Genomic DNA, 12030 nt, shown 5'->3' with positions numbered 1-12030 from the left:
TTTCTGTTAGCCTGCTAGCCCCGTGCCGCTAGCTGCCTGAAGCCACGCACTGGACTTGTATGATCACCCGGCTACGCATGCCTTTCCCTAACGTCACCATGCCGTGTCGATTGGTTTGTAACTATTGTTTTATTTCACCGTAGAGCCTCTAGCACTGCTCAACACGCTTCAGCTAACAATTTAGTTCCACCTCCCACACACGCAGTGACATCACCTGGTTTAAATGCTATTTCTAGAGGCAATATCTCTTTCATTATCACTATATGCACAGGTCTACCCCCACTGTATTCACATCCTACTATTATTTGTCTGTACATTATGCCATGAATATATTCTACCGTGCCAAGAAATCTGCTCCTTTTACTCTGTTCTGAACGTACTAGGCGTCCAGTTCTGTTAGCCTTTAGCCTTACCCTTATCCTACTCATTCTCTGGTGATGTAGAGGTTAATCCAGGCCCTGCAGTGTCTACCTCCACTCCCATCCCCCAGGCTCTCTCATTTGTTGACTTCTGCAACCGTAAAAGCATTGGTTTCATGCATGTTAACATTAGAAGCCTCCTCCCTAAGTTTGTTTTATTCACTGCCCTAGCACACTGCACCAATCCGGATGTCCTAGCCGTGTCTGAATCCTGGCTTAGGAAGATCACCAAAAACCTTGACATTTCCATTCCTAACTATAACATTTCCGACAAGATAGAACTGCCAAAGGGGGCGGTGTTGCAATTTACTGCAAAGATAACCTGCAGAGTTCTGTCTTACTATCCAGGTCTGTACCCAAACAATTTAAGCTTCTACTTCTAAAAATGTACCTTTCCAGAAACAAGTCTCTCACTGTTGCCGCTGGCTATAGACCACCCTCTGCCCCCAGCTGTGCCCTCGACACCATATGTGATTTGATTGCCCCCCCCCCCCCCATCTATCTTCTGAGCTCACGCTGCTAGGTGACCTAAACTGGGACATGCTGAACACCCCGGCCATCCTACAATCTAAGCTTGATGCCCTCAATCTCACACAACTTATCAATGAACCTACCAGATACAACCCCAAATCCGTAAACACGGGCACCCTCATAGATATCATCCTAACTAACTCACCCCCCAAATACACCTCTGCTGTTTTCAACCAAGATCTCAGCGATCACTGCCTGCATCCATCCGTAATGGGTCTGGGAGCAAACGACCACCCCTCATCACTGTCAAACGCTCCCTAAAACACTTCTGCCGAGCAGGCCTTTCTAATCGACCTGGCCGGGGTATCCTGGAATGACATTGACCTCATCCCGACAGTAGAGGATGCCTGGTTATTCTTTAAAAGTGCCTCTCTCACCATCTTGAAAATAGGCATGCCCCATTCAAAAAAAATGTAGAACCAGGAACAGATATAGACCTTGTTTCACTCCAGACCTGTCTGCCCTTGACCAGCACAAAAACATCCTGCATTAGCATCGAATAGCCCCCTTGATATGCAACTTTTCAGGGAAGTTAGGAAAGCTAAGGCAAGCTTTTTTTAAACAGAAATTTGCATCCTGCAGTACAAACTCAAAAAAGTTCTGGGACACTGTAAAGTCCATGGAGAATAAGAGCACCTCATGCCAGCTACCCACTGCTCTGAGGCTAGGAAACACTGTTACAACTGACAAATCCACTATAATTGAGAATTTCAATAAGCATTTCTCTACGGCTGGCCATGCTTTCCACTTTGTCTATCACCACATTCTTATTGGCAGACTCGACAGCCTTGGTTTCTCAAATGATTGCCTCGCCTGGTTCACCAACTACTTCTCTGATAGAGCTCAGTGTGTCAAATCGGAGGGCCTGTTGTCTGGACCTCTGGCAGTTTCTATGGGGGTGCCACAGGGTTCAATTCTCGGGCCGACTCTCTTCTCTGTATACATCAATGATGTCGCTCTTGATGCTGGTGATTCTCTAATCCACCTCTACGCAGACGACACCATTCTGTATACTTCTGGCCATTCTTTGGACACTGTGTTAACTAACCTCCAGACGAGCTTCAATGCCATACAACTCCCCTTCCATGGCCTCCAACTGCTCTTAAACGCAAATAAAACGAAATGGATGCTACTCAACCGATCATTGCCCGCACCTGTCCGCCCATCCAGCATCACTACGCTGGACGGCTCTGACTTAGAATACTTAGATAACTACAAATACCTAAGTGTCTGGCTAGACTGTAAACTCTCCTTCCAGACTCACATTAAGCATCTCCAATCAAAAATTAAATCTAGAATCGGCTTCCTATTTCGCAACAAAGCTTCCTTCACTCATGCTGCCAAACATACCCTCGTAAAACTGACCATCCTACCGATCCTTTACTTCGGCGATGTCATTTATAAAATAGCCTCCAAACACTCTACTCAGCAAACTGAATGTAGTCTATCACAGTGACATCCGTTGTCACCAAAGCCCCATATACTACCCACCACTGCGACCTGTACGCTCTCGTTGGCTGGCCCTCGCTTCATACGTCGCCAAACCCACTGGCTACAGGTTATCTACAAGTCTCTGCTAGGTAAAGCCCCGCCCTATCTCAGCTCGCTGGTCACCATAGCAGCACCCACTCGTAGCACACGCTCCAGCAAGTATATCTCACTGGTCACCCCCAAAGCCAATTCCTTCTTTGGTCGCCTTTCCTTCCAGTTCTTTGCTTCCACTGACTGGAACGAACTGCAAAACTCACTGAAGCTGGAGATTCCCATCTCCTTCACTAGCTTTAATTACCAGCTGTCAGAGCAGCTCACAGATCACTGCACCTGTTCATAGCCCATCTGTATACAGCCCATCTATCTACCTCATTCCCATACTGTATTCATATATTTTGCTCCTTTTGCACCACAGTATCTCTACTTGCACATCCATATTTTGCACATCTACCATTCCAGTGTTTAACTGCCATATTGTAATTACTTCACCACCATGGCCTATTTATTGCCTTAACTCCCTTATTTGACCTTATTTACACTCATTTTATATAGACTTTTGTCTTTTTTTTCTACTGTATTATTGACTGTATGTTTGTTCATTCCATGTGTAACTCTGTGTTGTTGTATGTGTCGAACTGCTATGCTCTATCTTGGCCATGTCGCAGTTGCAAATGAGAACTTGTTCTCAAATAGCTTACCTGGTTAAATAAAAGGTGAAATTAAACAATTATATATTTTATTAAAAACACTAGAGTAAATCAGTATACTACAATCGTCAAAACCACTCCTTTAATTACTATAGTATATACTACAGTCTTATTTTATACTATAGTTAACTGTTAATTTATTCCATATCATAAACTGGGTGGTTCGAGGCCTGAATGCGGATTGACTTACAGCCGTGTTATATCAGACCGTATACCATGGGTATAGACAAAACATTTATTTTTACTGCTCTAATTACATTGGTAAACAGTTTATAATAGCAATAAGGCACCTCAGGGTTTGTGGTATATGGCCAATATACCTCGGCTAATGGCTGTATCCAGGCACTCGGCGTTGTGTCGGGCTAAGAACAGCCCTTAGCCGTGGTATATTGGCCATATACCACACCCCCTCGTGCCTTATTGCTTAAATATACTGTACTATTTTTTCATGTGGGAAGGAAGGAAGGGGAAGAGATGAAGGAGCTTGAGTAAGGCACGGTATTGGCAGGGCGTTGTAATGTGGGCGAAGACGAGGGAGAGTGTCCAAAGTGTTGATTAATTCTAAAAAGAACTGGCAGAGACACAATAGACGAGACACCATCCGGCAGCGAAGACACTGTGACCTGTCGGCTGGTCAGAGTCATGGAATGTAGAGCGTCCACACTGTGTCACGACACAGACACTGTCTGAACAGACGGCTGCACTGCAAAGACCGTCTAGATCAGGGGTGGGCAACTGGCCCCCCTTTTAGTAGACCCGCAAACCAATAAAAAAAAAAGTTAAAACTAAAAACATTTCTCTTCACGGTCACGAGGGAGACAGATGTTTTGTAAAATGTTTTGCTCGCAAGGTGGGGTGCGTATGGATGTGGATACGCAGACCCACGAGCCTCTATGACCCCTTATGATGAGTTCTGTTTTTTTTGTGGCCTCCACCCCCATCAAAGTTGCCCATCGTTGGTCTAGAAACTATATAACCCCAACAGGACTCCAAAGACAGTCTAGACACCACATAACCCCAACAGGACTACAAAGACAGTCTAGACTCTATACAACTCTGGATGCTTTGGTATGGATTTGATGTTTAAAAAAACATATACCATAATAACATAATTTTTGAATGGCTACCTCCTCTCTGTACCCCACACATATAGTTGTCTGTAAGCCGAGCAGTGAATTTCAAACAAAGATTAATCCACAAAGACCAGGGAGTTTTCCCAATGCCTTGCAAAGAAGGGCACCTATTGGTAGATGGGTAAAAATGTTTTAAAAAAGCAGACAGTGAATATTAATTTGAGCATGGTGAAGATATTCATTACACTTTGGATGGTGTATCAATAAACCCAGTCACTACAAAGATACAGGCTTCCTTTCTAACTCAGTTGCCAGAGTGGAAGGAAACCGCTCAGGGATTTCACCATGAGGCCAATGGTGACTTTAAAACAGTTACAGCGTTGTGATTGGAGAAAACTGAGGATGGATCAACAACATTGTAGTTACTCCACAATACTAACTTAAATGACAGAGTGAAAGGAGGCCTATACAGAATAACATAAGGCACTAAAGTAAAACTGAAAAAAATGTTGCAAAGAAAGGAACTTTATGTCCTGAATACAAAACGTTATGTTTGGGGCAAATCCAACACATCACTGAGTACCACTCTTCATATTTTCAAGTATGGTGGTGGCTGCATCATGTTATGGTTATTCTTGTCATCGACAAAGACTAGGGAGAATTTTGGGTGTTAAAAATAATTGTAATATAGCTAATCACAGACAAAATCCTAGAGGAAAACCTGGTTCAGTCTACTTTCCAACAGACACTGGGAGACAAATTCACCTTTCAGCAGAACAATAACCTAAAACACAAGGTCAAATATACACTGGAGTTGCTTACCAAGACAATATTGCATGTTCATAAGTGGCCTATTTACAGCTTTGACTTAAATCTGCACACATGAATGGTCTCACAATGCATAACTGTTGGCATGACACAGGACTGATGGCAGCGTTCACCTTGTCTTCTCCGGACAAGCTTTTTTCCGGATGACCCAAGCAATCGGAAAGGGGATTCAGAGAAAATTACATTGCCCCAGTCCTCAGTAGTCCAATCCCTGTACCCTTTGAAGAATATCAGTCTGTCCCTTATGTTTTTCCTGGAGAGAAGTGGCTTCTTTGCTGCCCTTCTTGACACCAGGCCATCCTCCAAGTGTCTTCGCCTCACTGTGCGTGCAGATGCACTCACACCTGCCTGCTGCGATTCCTCAGCAAGCTCTGTACTGGTGGTGCCCTGATCCCGCAGCTGAATCAACTTTAGGAGACGGTCCTGGCGCTTGCTGGACTTTGTTGGGCGCCCTGAAGCCGTTGTCACAACAAGCCTTCCGCTGTCCTTGAAGTTCTTGATGATCCGATAAATGGTTGATTTAGGTGCAATCTTACTGGCAGCAATATCCTTACCTGTGAAGCCCTTTTTGTGCAAAGCAATGATGTTTTGGCTCTGTACTCCAGCACTTTGCATTTGAAATGATACAGTCACTATGAGGTTAAAGACTGTCAGCTTTAATTTGAGGGTATTTTCATCCACATCGGGAGAACCGTTGAGAAATTACAACACTTTTTGTTCAAAGTCCCCCCATTTTAGGGAACCAAAAGTGTTGCGACAAATTCACTTATATGTGTATTAAAGTAGTTTAGAATTTGGTCCCATATTCCTAGCACGCAATGGTTACATCAAGCATGTACAAACTTGTTTGATGCATAGGGTTTTGTATTATAAACCATCCATATGGAATCAAAACCATTCTTAAAATCAACAAAACATGCAAATGCTTTTCCTCTGCTGTTGTGATGAACATGCTGGCTTATTAGTGTGTGTAATGTGTGTATGTGGTCTGTTGTTCTGTGTTTGGGTAGAAAGAAAAATGAGTTTTTTGCAGAGAGCGTTGTGTGAGGAATGTTTGTATTCGGTCATTGAGAATAGAGCAGAAAAGTTTCGCCATGTTACTGGTGACACATATTCCCATATAGTTATTAGGGTCTAATTTGTCACCTTTTTATACACAGTACCAGTCAAAAGTTTGAACACATCTACTCATTCAAGGGTTTCTCTTTATTTTTACTATTTTCTACATTATAGAATAATAGTGAAGACATCAAAACTATGAAATAACACATATGGAATCATGTAGTAACCAAAATCAAAATGTACACATATGGAATCATGTAGTAACCAAAATCAAAATGTATTTTATATTTGAGATTATTAAAAAGTTGCCACCCTTTGCCTTGATGACAGCTTTGCACACTCTGGCATTCTCTCAACCAGCTTCACCTGGAATGCTTTTCCAACAGTTTTGAAGGAGTTACCACATATGCTTAGCACATGTTGGCTGCTTTTCCTTCACTCTGCGGTCCAACTCATCCCAAACCATCTCAATTGGGTTGAGGTTGGGTGATTGTGGAGGCCAGGTCATCTGATGCGGCACTCCATCACTATCCTTCTTGGTAAAATAGCCCTTACACATGACTGGGGGGGTCAGGCCCAGCCAATCAGAATGAGTTCCCCACAAAAAGGCTTTATTACAGACAGAAATACTCCTGTTTCATCAGCTATCCAAGTGTCGTGTCATACAATCACGCAGGTGAAGAAGCCGGATGTGAAGGTCCTGGGCAGGTTCAGTTACACGTGGCCTGAGGTTGTGAGGCTGGTTGAACGTACTGACAAATTCTCTAAAACGACGTTGGAGGCGGGTTATGGCAGAGAAACTAACATAAAATTCTCTAGCAACAACTGGTGGACATGCCTGCAGTCAGCACGCCAATTGCTCGCTCCCTCAAAACTTGATACATCTGTGGCATTGTGTTGTGCACATTTTAGAGTGGGCTTTTATTGTCCCCAGTACAAGGTGTACCTGTGTAATGACCATGCTGTTTAATCAGATTCTTGATATGCCACACCTGTCAGCTGGATGGATTATCTTGGCAAACGAGAATTGCTCATTAACATGGATGTAAACAAATTTGTGCACAACATTTGAGAGAAAAAAGCTTTCTGTTCATATGGAACATTTCTGGGATCTTTTTTTTCAGCTCATGAAACCTGTTTGGTTTTTATTTTTGTTTAGTATATATGGACCCCATTCTGCATGGAGTGCTCTCAACTCTGTTTTTTAAGCGTTGCGCTCAGGGTAGCCTAGTGGTTAGAGCGTTGGACTAGTAACCGGAAGTTCAAACCCCCGAGCTGACAAGGTACAAATCTGTCGTTCTGCCCCTGAACAGGCAGTTAACCCACTGTTCCTAGGCCGTCATTGAAAATAAGAATTTGTTCTTAACTGACTTGCCTAGTTAAATAAAGGTAAAATAAATAAATAAATAAAATAAATCTATGCAGCTGTAGGGGTTTGGAGTCAGACAGGCTCTGTTATACGATAGACAGTTTAGTTTGAGTTAAGTCGGGTCTCTTTCTCTCTCAATCTCTGTCCCTCTCCTCTCACTCACTCTCTCCCTTGTGGTGGATATCAAGTGATCTGGAGCAGTCCTTGCAATAGATTCCCACTTCTATTTTCTATTAGTTTACAATTCTAAACTTGACGAAAAGGGAATGGGAATAATATAAAATAAGGAACATGGTATTCTCTCGCCCTCGGCTTGCAGGCCTGCTCATGTCAAACATGTAGGTGTACTAGCCCACTAGCCTAGAAAGCAACACAGTGCTGGGCATGGCCCAGCGAGTGGTGCTTTCCACCCACTGGTGCTGGATCGAGGTTAGTGCTTTAGCTGTACATTTATGTTCATTTATAATAGGCCCAATCTTAATCACAACACCCCTCTTGTTATCTTTCTCTCTCACATACACACCTGTTGTATTTACATTGCTTTCGGAAAGTATTCAGAACCCTTCACTGTTTCCACTGTTTTACTTTACAGCCTTATTCCAAAATGGATGAAATAAAAAAAATGGTCTCATCAATATACACACAATGCCCCACAATGACAAAGAAAAACAGAAATTCCTTATTTACATAAATATTCAGACCCTTTGCTATGAGACTCGAAATTGAGCTCAGGTGCATCCTGTTTCCATTGATCATCCTTGAGATGTTTCTACAACTTGATTGGAACCACCAAGACTCTTCCTAGAGCTGTCCTGAGCAATCGGGGGAGAAGGGCCTTGGTCAGGGTGGTGATCAAGAACCCGATAGACAGAGTGACTATCGGAGTGACTACATGGGAACTCTACAGAGTTCCCCTGTAGAGATGGGAGAAGAACAAGCATCTCTGCAGCACTCCATACATCAGGCCTTGATGGTAGAGTGGCCAGACGGAAGCCACTACTCAGTAAAAAGGCACATGACAGCCCGCTTGGAGTTTGCTAAAAGGCACCTGGAAGACTCTCAGACCATGAGAAACAAGATTCTCTGGTCTGATGAAACCAAGATTGAACTCTTTGGCCTGAATGCCAAGTGTCACATCTGGAGGAAACCTGGCACCATCTCTACAGTGAATCATTTATTTATTTATTTATTTAACCTTTATTTAACCAGGTAGGCAAGTTGAGAACAAGTTCTCATTTACAATTGCGACCTGGCCAAGATAAAGCAAAGCAGTTCGACACAAACAACAACACAGAGTTACACATGGAGTAAAACAAAATACAGTCAATAATAAAGTATAAACAAGTCTATATACAATGTGAGCAAATGAGGTGAGAAGGGAGGTAAAGGCAAAAAAGGCCTTGGTGGCAAGGTAAATACAATATAGCAAGTAAAACACTGGAATGGTAGTTTTGCAATGGAAGAATGTGCAAAGTAGAAATAAAAATAATGGGGTGCAAAGGAGCAAAATAAATAAATAAATTAAATACAGTTGGGAAAGAGGTAGTTGATAGGGCTAAATTATAGGTGGGCTATGTACAGGTGCAGTAATCTGTGAGCTGCTCTGACAGTTGGTGCTTAAAGCTAGTGAGGGAGATAAGTGTTTCCAGTTTCAGAAATTTTTGTAGTTCGTTCCAGTCATTGGCAGCAGAGAACTGGAAAGAGAGGCGGCCAAAGAAAGAATTGGTTTTGGGGGTGACTAGAGAGATATACCTGCTGGAGCGTGTGCTACAGGTGGGAGATGCTATGGTGACCAGCGAGCTGAGATAAGGGGGGACTTTACCTAGCAGGGTCTTGTAGATGACATGGAGCCAGTGGGTTTGGCGACGAGTATGAAGCGAGGGCCAGCCAACGAGAGCGTACAGGTCGCAATGGTGGGTAGTATATGGGGCTTTGGTGACAAAACGGATTGCACTGTGATAGACTGCATCCAATTTGTTGAGTAGGGTATTGGAGGCTATTTTGTAAATTACATCGCCTAAGTCGAGGATTGGTAGGATGGTCAGTTTTACAAGGGTATGTTTGGCAGCATGAGTGAAGGATGCTTTGTTGCGAAATAGGAAGCCAATTCTAGATTTAACTTTGGATTGGAGATGTTTGATATGGGTCTGGAAGGAGAGTTTACAGTCTAACCATCATGGTAGTGGGGGGGATGTTTTTCAGCGGCAGGGACTGGGAGACTAGTCAGGACCGAGGGAAAGATTAACAGAGCAAAGTACAGAGAGGTCATTGATGAAAACCTGCTCCAGAACCTCACGCCCAATTTTTCAGTTTTTGATTTGTTAAAAAAAGTTTGAAATATCCAATAAATGTCGTTCCACTTCATGATTGTGTCCCACTTGTTGTTGATTCTTCACAAAAAAAAATACAGTTTTATATCTTTATGTTTGAAGCCTGAAATGTGGCAAAAGGTCACAAAGTTCAAGGGGGCCGAATACTTTCACAAGGCACTGTATGAACGTCTGGCCGAAAGCTGTCGCTAGCGAACTTGCAACATTGTATATAAACTAGCCTATTCTGGGGCCTCAAGAGTTTCCCACATCAGTGAGCTCGGGACAGACACAGCTGTTTTTGCGCAAAGTGTTCAGGTATTATAGCATGTTTCCACAGGATACTGTATATGGGATCCTCAGAGCATGACATTTTGCACTTTCACACTGAGGCCCGGTGAATATCATTGGAAAGATCTTTCAAATACTGTAGCTAGGGTTCCATCCAATAGGTGACAGACGTAGCATACACAAAATGTACTTCAATGTGTTTCCATCACATTTTCAATTCTACAAATAGTTTTTTTCACAAAAACTATGCCTACTGTGGTCTTGGCATGTGTACTCTAGCCAACAGCTCACAGATACAGTGCAGGTAGGCTTGTCTACATAATGAGATTATTATGGATAATTGTTATTATGGATAAGATTATTATGAATAAGAATAATGCAAATAATATTTGTATTTGTCAAATGGCAGTCAATCACCATTCATCATGTCACCAGAATCAGAGCCTTGATATTTATTGGAAGGGAGCATTAAGATGCACTTTCACCACCCTGTGAAGTTATTTCATCTGTAGCCATAGCCGCGGGACGAAGGGGTGCTGAGAGTGCTATAGCACCCCTTGGAAAAGCTGAATAACAATAAAATATTACAAAATATAACATTGGAGGTTGGATTATTATTATTATTATTATTATTATTATTATTATTATTATTATTATTATTATTACTACTACTACTAGTCCTGTATTAGGTGACTGATATAACAGTCTGTAGCGCAGGCAAAAAAAAGGTATAATTTTATACGGTATGATTTTTCACACATAAAAACTGTGTATGGAAACATGGTTTGTAAGGTACTATTATCATTCACAAGTCGGAAGTTTACATACACCTTAGCCAAATGCATTTAAACTCAGTTTTTCACAATTCCTGACATTTAATCCTAGTAACAATTCCCTGTCTCGGGTCAGTTAGGATCACCACTCTATTTTAAGAATGTGAAATGTCAGAATAATAGTAGACAGAATGATTTATTTCAGTTTTTATTTCTTACATCATAGTCCCAGTGGGTCAGAAGTTTACATACACTCAATTAGTATTTGGTAGCATTGCCTTTAAATTGTTTAATTTGGGTCAAACATTTCAGGTAGCCTTCCACAAGCTTCCCAATAAGTTGGGTGAATTTTGGCCCTTTTCTCCTGACAGAGCTGGTGTAAATGAGTCAGGTTTGTAGGCCTCCTTGTTCGCACAAGCTTTTTCAGTCCTGTCAACAAATTTTCTATAGGATTTAGGTCAGGGCTTTGTGATGGCCACTAATACCTTGACTTTGTGGTCCTTAAGCCATTTTGCCACAACTTTGGAAGTATGCTTGGGGTCATTGTCCATTTGGAAGACCCATTTGAGACCAAGCTTTAACTTCCTGACTGATGTCTTGAGATATTGCTTCAATATATCCACATCATTTCCCAACCTCATGATGCCATCTATTTTGTGAAGTGCACCAGTCCCTCCTGCAGCAAAGCACCCTCACAACATGATGCTGCCACCCCCGTGCTTCACGGTTGGGATGGTGTTCTTAATTTTTTTCCTCCAAACATAACGATGGTCATTATGGCCAAACAGTTCTATTTGTTTCAGACCAGAAGACATTTCTCCAAAAAGTACGATCTTTGTCCCCATGTGCAGTTGCAAACCGTAGTCTGGCATTTATTTATGGCGGTTATGTAGCAGTGGCTTCTTTCTTGCCTAGTGGCCTTTCAGGTTATGTCGATATAGGACTTGTTTTACTGTGGATATAGATACTTTTGTACCTCTTCCCTCCAGCATCTTCACAAGGTCCTTTGCTGTTGTTCTGGGATTGATTTGCACTTTTTACACCACAGTACATTCATCTCTAGGAGACAGAGCGCGTCTCCTTCCTGAGCGGTATGACGGCAGTGTGGTTCCATGGTGTTTAAACTTGGGTACTATTGTTTGTACAGATGAACGTGGTACCTTCAGGCATTTGGAAA

The 12030-nt window shown here is 42.3% G+C and overlaps 1 protein-coding gene across 1 annotated transcript in view; it reads left to right on the top strand.

Annotated features, from left to right (window-relative positions):
- The window catches only part of LOC110499336 (carbohydrate sulfotransferase 8-like), a 98994-nt gene that overhangs the window by 62616 nt on the left and 24348 nt on the right, over nt 1-12030 (top strand). The window lies entirely within an intron of this gene.

This window comes from Oncorhynchus mykiss, chromosome 2 (assembly GCF_013265735.2).
Source record: "Oncorhynchus mykiss isolate Arlee chromosome 2, USDA_OmykA_1.1, whole genome shotgun sequence".
NCBI classification, from domain to species: domain Eukaryota; kingdom Metazoa; phylum Chordata; class Actinopteri; order Salmoniformes; family Salmonidae; genus Oncorhynchus; species Oncorhynchus mykiss.
This window is presented reverse-complemented; position numbering and strand designations above follow the sequence as displayed.